A 12,507-nucleotide genomic window follows, 5' to 3' on the forward strand; every position below is an offset into this window, starting at 1 on the left:
ACATGAGGACAGTATAGTGATACTGCCAGCAGGGAGCACCAGAGAGCTGAACCGACAGTTGTACATTTCTTAAACTTTCACCAACACAACACGCACGCTCACTTCAGATCATGGGAGGACGTCAAAAAATCACCACCCATTCTCTGAACTTTAACCGTTAACCTTGGTTCAAACACGTAACATCACACGCTCACGCAGTGTATTTCAGATAAATTAATGAATTCAGATGTCACAATGATCGTTTACATGGATAGGAGTCCTACTGATCAATTACTGCCGTTTATATCTAACTATGATTGTTTTGTAAAAGTGTAATGTCAAGCCTCAGCAGTTTTCTCAATCCTACTGTATAAAACCTGGTTTTGCGCCTGCACTAATTGCTTACGCCATACCACCCTGAACACGCCGATCTCGTCTGGTCCGGAAGCTAAGCAGGGTCGGGCCTGGTTAGTACTCGGATGGGAGACCGCTGGGAATACCAGGTGCTGAAGCTATTTATTTTTCAACTCGAGCTCATTGACTCCGTGGCGTACCGTGACCTGATGTTTACTGCCAACCGCTTTGGAGGATTTAAGCAACATACAAAACTGACAACGTCTCTCAAAACTATTTTTGTGAAACATGAGGACAGTATAGTGATACTGCCAGCAGGGAGCACCAGAGAGCTGAAACGACAGTTGTAGATTTCTTAAACTTCACCAACACAAACACGCACGCTCACTTCAGATCATGGGAGGACGTCAAAAAATCACCACCCATTCTCTGACACTTTAACCGTTAACCTTGGTTCAAACATTTAACATCACACGCACAACGCAGTGTATTTCAGATAATTAATGAATTCAGATGTCACAATGATCGTTTACAAGGATAAGGAGTCCTACTGAATCAATTACTGCCGTTTATATCTAACTAATGATTGTTTTTGTAAAAGTGTAACGTCGACCCTCAGCAGCTTTCTCACTCCTTATGTGCTACTGTATAAAACCTGGTTTTGCGCCTGCACTAATTGCTTACGGCCATACCACCCTGAACACGCCCGATCTCGTCTGATCTCGGAAGCTAAGCAGGGTCAGGCCTGGTTAGTACTTTGCTGGGAGACCTCCTCAGAAGCCCAGGTTGCTGTAAGTAGTGACCGGTGTCACCAAAAGAAAAAAAAAAAAAAAAACACGCCCGATCTCGTCTGATCTCGGAAGCTAAGCAGGGTCGGGCCTGGTTAGTACTTGGATGGGAGTCCGCCTGGGAATACCAGGTGCTGTAAGCATTTTCTTTTCAACTCGAGCTCATTGACTCCGTTGGCCTACCGTGGCGTACCGTGACCTGATGTTTACTGCCAACCGCTTTGGAGGATTTAAGCAACATACAAAAACTGACAACGTCTCTCAAAACTATTTTTGTGAAACATGAGGACAATATAGTGATACTGCCAGCAGGGAGCACCAGAGAGCTGAACCGACAGTTGTACATTTCTTAACTTTCACCAACACATAACACGCACGCTCACTTCAGATCATGGGAGGACGTCAAAAAATCACCACCCATTCTCTGACACTTTAACCGGTAACCTTGGTTCAAACATTTAACATCACACGCACACGCAGTGTATTTCAGATAATTAATGAATTCAGATGTCACAATTATCGTTTACATGGATAAGGAGTCCTACTGAATCAATTACTGCCGTTTATATCTAACTAATGATTGTTTTTGTAAAAGTGTAACGTCGAGCCTCAGCAGCTTTCTCACTCCTTATGTGCTACTGTATAAAACCTGGTTTTGCGCCTGCACTAATTGCTTACAGCCATACCACCCTGAACACGCCCAATCTCGTCTGATCTTGGAAGCTAAGCAGGGTCGGCCTGGTTAGTACTTGGATGGGAGACCGCCTGGGAATACCAGGTGCTGTAAGCTTTTTCTTTTTCAAACTCGAGCGCATTGACTCCGTGGCGTACCGTGACCTGATGTTACTGCCAACCGCTTTGGAGGATTTAAGCAACATACAAAAACTGACAACGTCTCTCAAACTATTTTTGTGAAACATGAGGACAGTATAGTGATAATGCCAGCAGGGAGGACCAGAGAGCTGAAACGACAGTTGTACATTTCTAAACTTTCACCAACACAAACACGCACAGCTCACTTCAGATCATGGGAGGGACGTCAAAAAAATCACCACCCATTCTCTGACACTTAACCGTTAACCTTGGTTTCAAACATTTAACATCACACGCACACGCAGTGTATTTCAGATAATTAATGAATTCAGATGTCACAATGATCGTTTACATGGATAAGGAGTCCTACTGAATCAATTACTGCCGTTATATCTAACTAATGATTGTTTTTGTAAAAGTGTAACGTCGAGCCTCAGCAGCTTTCTCACTCCTTATGTGCTACTGTATAAAACCTGGTTTTGCGCCTGCGCTAATTGCTTACGGCCACACCACCCTGAACACGCCCGATCTCGTCTGATCTCGGAAGATAAGCAGGGTCGGGCCTGGTTAGTACTTGGATGGGAGAACCTCCTCAGAAGCCCAGGTTGCTGTAAGTAGTGACGGGTGTCACCAAAAGAAAAAAAAAACACGCCCGATCTCGTCTGATCTCGGAAGCTAAGCAGGGTCGGGCCTGGTTAGTACTTGGATGGGAGTCCGCCTGGGAATACCAGGTGCTGTAAGCTTTTCTTTTTCAACTCGAGCTCATTGACTCCGTGGCCTACCGTGGCGTACCGTGACCTGATGTTACTGCCAACCGCTTTGGAGGATTTAAGCAACATACAAAAACTGACAACGTCGCTCAAACTATTTTTGTGAAACATGAGGACAGTATAGTGATACTGCCAGCAGGGAGCACCAGAGAGCTGAACCGACAGTTGTACATTTCTTAAACTTTCACACACACAAACACGCACGCTCACTTCAGATCATGGGAGTACGTCAAAAATCACCACCCATTCTCTGACACTTTAACCGTTAACCTTGGTTCAAACATTTAACATCACACGCACACGCAGTGTATTTCAGATAATTAATGAATTCAGATGTCACAATGATCGTTTACATGGATAAGGAGTCCTACTGAATCAATTACTGCCGTTTATATCTAACTAATGATGTTTTTGTAAAAGTGTAACGTCAAGCCTCAGCAGCTTTCTCACTCCTTATGTGCTACTATATAAAACCTGGTTTTGCGCCTGAACTAATTGATTACGGGCCATACCACCCTGAACACGCCCGATCTCGTCTGATCTCGGAAGCTAAGCAGGGTCGGGCCTGGTTAGTACTTGGATGGGAGACCGCCTGGGAATACCAGGTGCTGTAAGCTTTTTCTTTTTCAACTCGAGCTCATTGACTCCGTGGCCTACCGTGGCGTAACCGTGACCTGATGTTTACTGCCAACCGCTTTGGAGGAGTTAAGCAACATACAAAACTGACAACGTCTCTCAAAACTATTTTGTGAAACAATGAGGACAGTATAGTGATCTGCCAGCAGGGAGCACCAGAGAGCTGAACCGACAGTTGTACATTTCTTAAACTTTCACCAACACAAACACGCACGCTCACTTCAGATCATGGGAGGGCGTCAAAAAATCACCACCCATTCTCTGACACTTTAACCGTTAACCTTGGTTCAAACATTTAACATCACACGCACACGCAGTGTATTTCAGATAATTAATGAATTCAGATGTCACAATGATCGTTTACATGGATAAGGAGTCCTACTGAATCAATTACTGCCGTTTATATCTAACTAATGATTGTTTTTGTAAAAGTGTAATGTCAAGCCTCAGCAGTTTTCTCAATCCTACTGTATAAAACCTGGTTTTGCGCCTGCACTAATTGCTTACGGCCATACCACCCTGAACACGCCTGATCTCGTCTGGTCTCGGAAGCTAAGCAGGGTCGGGCCTGGTTAGTACTCGGATGGGAGACCGCCTGGGAATACCAGGTGCTGTAAGCTATTTATTTTTCACTCGACCTCATTGACTCCGTGGCGTACCGTGACCTGATGTTTACCTGCCAACCGCTTTGGAGGATTTAAGCAACATACAAAAACTGACAACGTCTCTCAAAACTATTTTTGTGAAACATGAGGACAGTATAGTGATACTGCCAGCAGGGAGCACCAGAGAGCTGAAACGACAGTTGTAGATTTCTTAAACTTTCACCAACACAAACACGCACGCTCACTTCAGATCATGGGAGGACGTCAAAAATCACCACCCATTCTCTGACACTTTAACCGTTAACCTTGGTTCAAACATTTAACATCACACGCACACGCAGTGTATTTCAGATAATTAATGAATTCAGATGTCACAATGATCGTTTACATGGATAAGGAGTCCTACTGAATCAATTACTGCCGTTTATATCTAACTAATGATTGTTTTTGTAAAAGTGTAACGTCGAGCCTCAGCAGCTTTCTCACTCCTTATGTGCTACTGTATAAAACCTGGTTTTGCGCCTGCACTAATTGCTTACGGCCATACCACCCTGAACACGCCCGATCTCGTCTGATCTCGGAAGCTAAGCAGGGTCAGGCCTGGTTAGTACTTTGATGGGAGACCTCCTCAGAAGCCCAGGTTGCTGTAAGTAGTGACCGGTGTCACCAAAGAAAAAAAAAACACGCCCGATCTCGTCTGATCTCGGAAGCTAAGCAGGGTCGGGCCTGGTTAGTACTTGGATGGGAGTCCGCCTGGGAATACCAGGTGCTGTAAGCATTTTCTTTTTCAACTCGAGCTCATTGACTCCGTGGCCTACCGTGGCGTACCGTGACCTGATGTTTACTGCCAACCGCTTTGGAGGATTTAAGCAACATACAAAAACTGACAACGTCTCTCAAAACTATTTTGTGAAACATGAGGACAATATAGTGATACTGCCAGCAGGGAGCACCAGAGAGCTGAACCGACAGTTGTACATTTCTTAAACTTTCACCAACACAAACACGCACGCTCACTTCAGATCATGGGAGGACGTCAAAAAATCACCACCCATTCTCTGACACTTTAACCGTTAACCTTGGTTCAAACATTTAACATCACACGCACACGCAGTGTATTTCAGATAATTAATGAATTCAGATGTCACAATTATCGTTTACATGGATAAGGAGTCCTACTGAATCAATTACTGCCGTTTATATCTAACTAATGATTGTTTTTGTAAAAGTGTAACGTCGAGCCTCAGCAGCTTTCTCACTCCTTATGTGCTACTGTATAAAACCTGGTTTTGCGCCTGCACTAATTGCTTACAGCCATACCACCCTGAACACGCCCAATCTCGTCTGTTCTTGGAAGCTAAGCAGGGTCGGGCCTGGTTAGTACTTGGATGGGAGACCGCCTGGGAATACCAGGTGCTGTAAGCTTTTTCTTTTTCAACTCGAGCTCATTGACTCCGTGGCGTACCGTGACCTGATGTTTACTGCCAACCGCTTTGGAGGATTTAAGCAACATACAAAAACTGACAACGTCTCTCAAACTATTTTTGTGAAACATGAGGACAGTATAGTGATAATGCCAGCAGGGAGGACCAGAGAGCTGAAACGACAGTTGTACATTTCTTAAACTTTCACCAACACAAACACGCACGCTCACTTCAGATCATGGGAGGACGTCAAAAAATCACCACCCATTCTCTGACACTTTAACCGTTAACCTTGGTTCAAACATTTAACATCACACGCACACGCAGTGTATTTCAGATAATTAATGAATTCAGATGTCACAATTATCGTTCACATGGATAAGGAGTCCTACTGAATCAATTACTGCCGTTTATATCTAACTAATGATTGTTTTTGTAAAAGTGTAACGTCGAGCCTCAGCAGCTTTCTCACTCCTTATGTGCTACTGTATAAAACCTAGTTTTGCGCCTGCACTAATTGCTTACGGCCATACCACCCTGAACACGCCCGATCTCGTCTGATCTCGGAAGCTAAGCAGGGTCGGGCCTGGTTAGTACTTGGATGGGAGACCGCCTGGGAATACCAGGTGCTGTAAGCTTTTTCTTTTTCAACTCGAGCTCATTGACTCCGTGGCCTACCGTGGCGTACCGTGACCTGATGTTTACTGCCAACCGCTTTGGAGGATTTAAGCAACATACAAAAACTGACAACGTCTCTCAAAACTATTTTTGTGAAACATGAGGACAGTATAGTGATACTGCCAGCAGGGAGCACCAGAGAGCTGAACCGACAGTTGTACATTTCTTAAACTTTCACCAACACAAACACGCACGCTCACTTCAGATCATGGGAGGACGTCAAAAAATCACCACCCATTCTCTGACACTTTAACCGTTAACCTTGGTTCAAACATTTAACATCACACGCACACGCAGTGCATTTCAGATAATTAATGAATTCAGATGTCACAATGATCGTTTACATGGATAAGGAGTCCTACTGAATCAATTACTGCCGTTTATATCTAACTAATGATTGTTTTTGTAAAAGTGTAACGTCAAGCCTCAGCAGCTTTCTCACTCCTACTGTATAAAACCTGGTTTTGCGCCTGCACTATTTGCTTACGGCCATACCACCCTGAACACGCCCGATCTCGTCTGGTCTCGGAAGCTAAGCAGGGTAGGGCCTGGTTATTACTTGGATGGGAGACCGCCTGGGAATACCAGGTGCTGTAAGCTATTTCTTTTTCAACTCGAGCTCATTGACTCCGTGGCGTACCGTGACCTGATGTTTACTGCCAACCGCTTTGGAGGATTTAAGCAACATACAAAAACTGACAACGTCTCTCAAAACTATTTTTGTGAAACATGAGGACAGTATAGTGATACTGCCAGCAGGGAGCACCAGAGAGCTGAAACCGACAGTTGTACATTTCTTAAACTTTCACCAACACAAACACGCACGCTCACTTCAGATCATGGGAGGACGTCAAAAAAATCACCACCCATTCTCTGACACTTAACCGTTAACCTTGGTTCAAACATTTAACATCACACGCACACGCAGTGTATTTCAGATAATTACTGAATTCAGATGTCACAATGATCGTTTACATGGATAAGGAGTCCTACTGAATCAATTACTGCCGTTTATATCTAAACTAATGATTGTTTTTGTAAAAGTGTAACGTCGAGCCCCAGCAGCTTTCTCACTCCTTATGTGCTACTGTATAAAACCTGGTTTTGCGCCTGCACTAATTGCTTACGGCCATACCACCCTGAACACGCCCGATCTCGTCTGATCTCGGAAGCTAAGCAGGGTCGGGCCTGGTTAGTACTTGGATGGAAGACCGCCTGGGAATACCAGGTGCTGTAAGCTTTTTCTTTTTCAACTCGAGCTCATTGACTCCGTGGCCTACCGTGGCGTACCGTGACCTGATGTTTACTGCCAACCGCTTTGGAGGATTTAAGCAACATACAAAAACTGACAACGTCTCTCAAACTATTTTTGTGAAACATGAGGACAGTATAGTGATACTGCCAGCAGGGAGCACCAGAGAGCTGAACCGACAGTTGTACATTTCTTAAACTTTCACCAACACAAACACGCACGCTCACTTCAGATCATGGGAGGACGTCAAAAAATCACCACCCATTCTCTGACACTTTAACCGTTAACCTTGGTTCAAACATTTAACATCACACGCAACACGCAGTGTATTTCAGATAATTAATGAATTCAGATGTCACAATGATCGTTTACATGGATAAGGAGTCCTACTGAATCAATTACTGCCGTTTATATCTAACTAATGATTGTTTTTGTAAAAGTGTAACGTCGAGCCCCAGCAGCTTTCTCACTCCTTATGTGCTACTGTATAAAACCTGGTTTTGCGCCTGCACTAATTGCTTACGGCCATACCACCCTGAACATGCCCGATCTCGTCTGATCTCGGAAGCTAAGCAGGGTCGGGCCTGGTTAGTACTTGGATGGGAGACCGCCTGGGAATACCAGGTGCTGTAAGCTTTTTCTTTTTCAACTCGAGCTCATTGACTCCGTGGCCCACCGTGGCGTACCGTGACCTGATGTTTACTGCCAACCGCTTTGGAGGATTTAAGCAACATACAAAAACTGACAACGTCTCTCAAAACTATTTTTGTGAAACATGAGGACAGTATAGTGATACTGCCAGCAGGGAGCACCAGAGAGCTGAACCGACAGTTGTACATTTCTTAAACTTTCACCAACACAAACACGCACGCTCACTTCAGATCATGGGAGGACCTCAAAAAATCACCACCCATTCTCTGACACTTTAACCGTTAACCTTGGTTCAAACATTTAACATCACACGCACACGCAGTGTATTTCAGATAATTAATGAATTCAGATGTCACAATGATCGTTTACATGGATAAGGAGTCCTACTGAATCAATTACTGCCGTTTATATCTAACTAATGATTGTTTTTGTAAAAGTTTAACGTCAAGCCTCAGCAGCTTTCTCACTCCTTATCTGCTACTGTATAAAACCTGGTTTTGCACCTGTACTAATTGCTTACGGCCAAACCACCCTGAACACGCCCGATCTCGTCTGATCTTGGAAGCTAAGCAGGGTCGGGCCTGGTTAGTACTTGGATGGGAGACCGCCTGGGAATACCAGGTGCGGTAAGCTTTTTCTTTTTCAACTCGAGCTCATTGCCTCCGTGGCCTACCGTGGCGTACCGTGACCTGATGTTTACTGCCAACCGCTTTGGAGGATTTAAGCAACATACAAAAACTGACAACGTCTCTCAAAACTATTTTTGTGAAACATGAGGACAGTATAGTGATACTGCCAGCAGGGAGCACCAGAGAGCTGAAACGACAGTTGTAGATTTCTTAAACTTTCACCTACACAAACACGCACGCTCACTTCAGATCATGGGAGGACGTCAAAAAATCACCACCCATTCTCTGACACTTTAACCGTTAACCTTGGTTCAAACATTTAACATCACACGCACACGCAGTGTATTTCAGATAATTAATGAATTCAGATGTCACAATGATCGTTTACATGGATAAGGAGTCCTACTGAATCAATTACTGCCGTTTATATCTAACTAATGATTGTTTTTGTAAAAGTGTAACGTCGAGCCTCAGCAGCTTTCTCACTCCTTATGTGCTACTGTATAAAACCTGTTTTTGCGGCAGCACTAATTGCTTACGGCCATACCACCCTGAACACGCCCGATCTCGTCTGATCTCGGAAGCTAAGCAGGGTCGGGCATGGTTAGTACTTGGATGGGAGACCGCCTGGGAATACAAGGTGCTGTAAGCTTTTTCTTTTTCAACTCGAGCTCATTGACTCCGTGGCGTACCGTGACCTGATGTTTACTGCCAACCGCTTTGGAGGATTTAAGCAACATACAAAAACTGACAACGTCTCTCAAAACTATTTTTGTGAAACATGAGGACAGTATAGTGATAATGCCAGCAGGGAGGACCAGAGAGCTGAAACGACAGTTGTACATTTCTTAAACTTTCACCAACACAAACACGCACGCTCACTTCAGATCATGGGAGGACGTCAAAAATCACCACCCATTCTCTGACACTTTAACCGTTAACCTTGGTTCAAACATTTAACATCACACACACACGCAGTGTATTTCAGATAATTAATGAATTCAGATGTCACAATTATCGTTCACATGGATAAGGAGTCCTACTGAATCAATTACTGCCGTTTATATCTAACTAATGATTGTTTTTGTAAAAGTGTAACGTCGAGCCTCAGCAGCTTTCTCACTCCTTATGTGCTACTGTATAAAACCTAGTTTTGCGCCTGCACTAATTGCTTACGGCCATACCACCCTGAACACGCCCGATCTCGTCTGATCTCGGAAGCTAAGCAGGGTCGGGCCTGGTTAGTACTTGGATGGGAGACCTCCTCAGAAGTCCAGGTTGCTGTAAGTAGTGACGGGTGTCACTAAAAGAAAAAAAAACACGCCCGATCTCGTCTGATCTCGGAAGCTAAGCAGGGTCGGGCCTGGTTAGTACTTGGATGGGAGTCCGCCTGGGAATACCAGGTGCTGTAAGCTTTTTCTTTTTCAACTCGAGCTCATTGACTCCGTGGCCTACCGTGGCGTACCGTGACCTGATGTTTACTGCCAACCGCTTTGGAGGATTTAAGCAACATACAAAAACTGACAACGTCTCTCAAAACTATTTTTGTGAAACATGAGGACAGTATAGTGATACTGCCAGCAGGGAGCACCAGAGAGCTGAAACGACAGTTGTAGATTTCTTAAACTTTCACCTACACAAACACGCACGCTCACTTCAGATCATGGGAGGACGTCAAAAAATCACCACCCATTCTCTGACACTTTAACCGTTAACCTTGGTTCAAACATTTAACATCACACGCACACGCAGTGTATTTCAGATAATTAATGAATTCAGATGTCACAATGATCGTTTACATGGATAAGGAGTCCTACTGAATCAATTACTGCCGTTTATATCTAACTAATGATTGTTTTTGTAAAAGTGTAACGTCGAGCCTCAGCAGCTTTCTCACTCCTTATGTGCTACTGTATAAAACCTGTTTTTGCGGCAGCACTAATTGCTTACGGCCATACCACCCTGAACACGCCCGATCTCGTCTGATCTCGGAAGCTAAGCAGGGTCGGGCATGGTTAGTACTTGGATGGGAGACCGCCTGGGAATACAAGGTGCTGTAAGCTTTTTCTTTTTCAACTCGAGCTCATTGACTCCGTGGCGTACCGTGACCTGATGTTTACTGCCAACCGCTTTGGAGGATTTAAGCAACATACAAAACTGACAACGTCTCTCAAAACTATTTTTGTGAAACATGAGGACAGTATAGTGATAATGCCAGCAGGGAGGACCAGAGAGCTGAAACGACAGTTGTACATTTCTTAAACTTTCACCAACACAAACACGCACGCTCACTTCAGATCATGGGAGGACGTCAAAAAATCACCACCCATTCTCTGACACTTTAACCGTTAACCTTGGTTCAAACATTTAACATCACACGCACACGCAGTGTATTTCAGATAATTAATGAATTCAGATGTCACAATTATCGTTCACATGGATAAGGAGTCCTACTGAATCAATTACTGCCGTTTATATCTAACTAATGATTGTTTTTGTAAAAGTGTAACGTCGAGCCTCAGCAGCTTTCTCACTCCTTATGTGCTACTGTATAAAACCTAGTTTTGCGCCTGCACTAATTGCTTACGGCCATACCACCCTGAACACGCCCGATCTCGTCTGATCTCGGAAGCTAAGCAGGGTCGGGCCTGGTTAGTACTTGGATGGGAGACCTCCTCAGAAGTCCAGGTTGCTGTAAGTAGTGACGGGTGTCACCAAAAGAAAAAAAAACACGCCCGATCTCGTCTGATCTCGGAAGCTAAGCAGGGTCGGGCCTGGTTAGTACTTGGATGGGAGTCCGCCTGGGAATACCAGGTGCTGTAAGCTTTTTCTTTTTCAACTCGAGCTCATTGACTCCGTGGCCTACCGTGGCGTACCGTGACCTGATGTTTACTGCCAACCGCTTTGGAGGATTAAGCAACATACAAAAACTGACAACGTCTCTCAAAACTATTTTTGTGAAACATGAGGACAGTATAGTGATACTGCCAGCAGGGAGCACCAGAGAGCTGAACCGACAGTTGTACATTTCTTAAACTTTCACCAACACAAACACGCACGCTCACTTCAGATCATGGGAGGACGTCAAAAAATCACCACCCATTCTCTGACACTTAACCGTTAACCTTGGTTCAAACATTTAACATCACACGCACACGCAGTGTATTTCAGATAATTAATGAATTCAGATGTCACAATGATCGTTTACATGGATAAGGAGTCCTACTGAATCAATTACTGCCGTTTATATCTAACTAATGATTGTTTTTGTAAAAGTGTAACGTCAAGCCTCAGCAGCTTTCTCACTCCTTATGTGCTACTATATAAAACCTGGTTTTGCGCCTGAACTAATTGATTACGGCCATACCACCCTGAACACGCCCGATCTCGTCTGATCTCGGAAGCTAAGCAGGGTCGGGCCTGGTTAGTACTTGGATGGGAGACCGCCTGGGAATACCAGGTGCTGTAAGCTTTTTCTTTTTCAACTCGAGCTCATTGACTCCGTGGCCTACCGTGGCGTACCGTGACCTGATGTTTACTGCCAACCGCTTTGGAGGATTTAAGCAACATACAAAAACTGACAACGTCTCTCAAAACTATTTTTGTGAAACATGAGGACAGTATAGTGATACTGCCAGCAGGGAGCACCAGAGAGCTGAACCGACAGTTGTACATTTCTTAAACTTTCACCAACACAAACACGCACGCTCACTTCAGATCATGGGAGGACGTCAAAAAATCACCACCCATTCTCTGACACTTTAACCGTTAACCTTGGTTCAAACATTTAACATCACACGCACACGCAGTGTATTTCAGATAATTAATGAATTCAGATGTCACAATGATCGTTTACATGGATAAGGAGTCCTACTGAATCAATTACTGCCGTTTATATCTAACTAATGATTGTTTTTGTAAAAGTGTA

At 44.2% G+C, this 12,507-nt stretch overlaps 17 non-coding genes across 17 annotated transcripts; all 17 read left to right on the forward strand.

Moving 5' to 3' along the window:
- The first annotated feature begins 1,011 nt into the window (after positions 1 to 1,011).
- On the forward strand, positions 1,012 to 1,131 carry LOC130395533 (5S ribosomal RNA). The gene has a single exon (XR_008898581.1). It is a non-coding gene; the product is annotated as a 5S ribosomal RNA (ribosomal RNA).
- A 662-nt stretch (positions 1,132 to 1,793) lies between these two features.
- Positions 1,794 to 1,911, forward strand: LOC130395085 (5S ribosomal RNA). Its single transcript, XR_008898182.1, has one exon. It is a non-coding gene; the product is annotated as a 5S ribosomal RNA (ribosomal RNA).
- Positions 1,912 to 2,430: 519 nt separating this feature from the next.
- Positions 2,431 to 2,551, forward strand: LOC130395871 (5S ribosomal RNA). Its single transcript, XR_008898875.1, has one exon. It is a non-coding gene; the product is annotated as a 5S ribosomal RNA (ribosomal RNA).
- Positions 2,552 to 3,201: 650 nt separating this feature from the next.
- Positions 3,202 to 3,321, forward strand: LOC130394370 (5S ribosomal RNA). Its single transcript, XR_008897536.1, has one exon. It is a non-coding gene; the product is annotated as a 5S ribosomal RNA (ribosomal RNA).
- Positions 3,322 to 3,841: 520 nt separating this feature from the next.
- On the forward strand, positions 3,842 to 3,960 carry LOC130401057 (5S ribosomal RNA). The gene has a single exon (XR_008903519.1). It is a non-coding gene; the product is annotated as a 5S ribosomal RNA (ribosomal RNA).
- A 518-nt stretch (positions 3,961 to 4,478) lies between these two features.
- On the forward strand, positions 4,479 to 4,598 carry LOC130395325 (5S ribosomal RNA). The gene has a single exon (XR_008898395.1). It is a non-coding gene; the product is annotated as a 5S ribosomal RNA (ribosomal RNA).
- A 653-nt stretch (positions 4,599 to 5,251) lies between these two features.
- On the forward strand, positions 5,252 to 5,370 carry LOC130401043 (5S ribosomal RNA). The gene has a single exon (XR_008903505.1). It is a non-coding gene; the product is annotated as a 5S ribosomal RNA (ribosomal RNA).
- Positions 5,371 to 5,888: 518 nt separating this feature from the next.
- Positions 5,889 to 6,007, forward strand: LOC130397167 (5S ribosomal RNA). Its single transcript, XR_008899768.1, has one exon. It is a non-coding gene; the product is annotated as a 5S ribosomal RNA (ribosomal RNA).
- A 521-nt stretch (positions 6,008 to 6,528) lies between these two features.
- On the forward strand, positions 6,529 to 6,647 carry LOC130401210 (5S ribosomal RNA). The gene has a single exon (XR_008903675.1). It is a non-coding gene; the product is annotated as a 5S ribosomal RNA (ribosomal RNA).
- Positions 6,648 to 7,168: 521 nt separating this feature from the next.
- Positions 7,169 to 7,287, forward strand: LOC130400076 (5S ribosomal RNA). The gene has a single exon (XR_008902559.1). It is a non-coding gene; the product is annotated as a 5S ribosomal RNA (ribosomal RNA).
- A 529-nt stretch (positions 7,288 to 7,816) lies between these two features.
- On the forward strand, positions 7,817 to 7,935 carry LOC130399863 (5S ribosomal RNA). The gene has a single exon (XR_008902358.1). It is a non-coding gene; the product is annotated as a 5S ribosomal RNA (ribosomal RNA).
- A 529-nt stretch (positions 7,936 to 8,464) lies between these two features.
- Positions 8,465 to 8,583, forward strand: LOC130394814 (5S ribosomal RNA). Its single transcript, XR_008897936.1, has one exon. It is a non-coding gene; the product is annotated as a 5S ribosomal RNA (ribosomal RNA).
- Positions 8,584 to 9,112: 529 nt separating this feature from the next.
- On the forward strand, positions 9,113 to 9,231 carry LOC130394854 (5S ribosomal RNA). The gene has a single exon (XR_008897972.1). It is a non-coding gene; the product is annotated as a 5S ribosomal RNA (ribosomal RNA).
- Positions 9,232 to 9,749: 518 nt separating this feature from the next.
- On the forward strand, positions 9,750 to 9,869 carry LOC130401325 (5S ribosomal RNA). Its single transcript, XR_008903787.1, has one exon. It is a non-coding gene; the product is annotated as a 5S ribosomal RNA (ribosomal RNA).
- A 654-nt stretch (positions 9,870 to 10,523) lies between these two features.
- Positions 10,524 to 10,642, forward strand: LOC130394855 (5S ribosomal RNA). Its single transcript, XR_008897973.1, has one exon. It is a non-coding gene; the product is annotated as a 5S ribosomal RNA (ribosomal RNA).
- A 518-nt stretch (positions 10,643 to 11,160) lies between these two features.
- LOC130401326 (5S ribosomal RNA) lies at positions 11,161 to 11,280 on the forward strand. Its single transcript, XR_008903788.1, has one exon. It is a non-coding gene; the product is annotated as a 5S ribosomal RNA (ribosomal RNA).
- A 652-nt stretch (positions 11,281 to 11,932) lies between these two features.
- LOC130400085 (5S ribosomal RNA) lies at positions 11,933 to 12,051 on the forward strand. The gene has a single exon (XR_008902568.1). It is a non-coding gene; the product is annotated as a 5S ribosomal RNA (ribosomal RNA).
- Positions 12,052 to 12,507: the final 456 nt, after the last annotated feature.

This window comes from Gadus chalcogrammus, chromosome 12 (genome assembly GCF_026213295.1).
Source record: "Gadus chalcogrammus isolate NIFS_2021 chromosome 12, NIFS_Gcha_1.0, whole genome shotgun sequence".
NCBI classification, from domain to species: Eukaryota; Metazoa; Chordata; class Actinopteri; order Gadiformes; family Gadidae; genus Gadus; species Gadus chalcogrammus.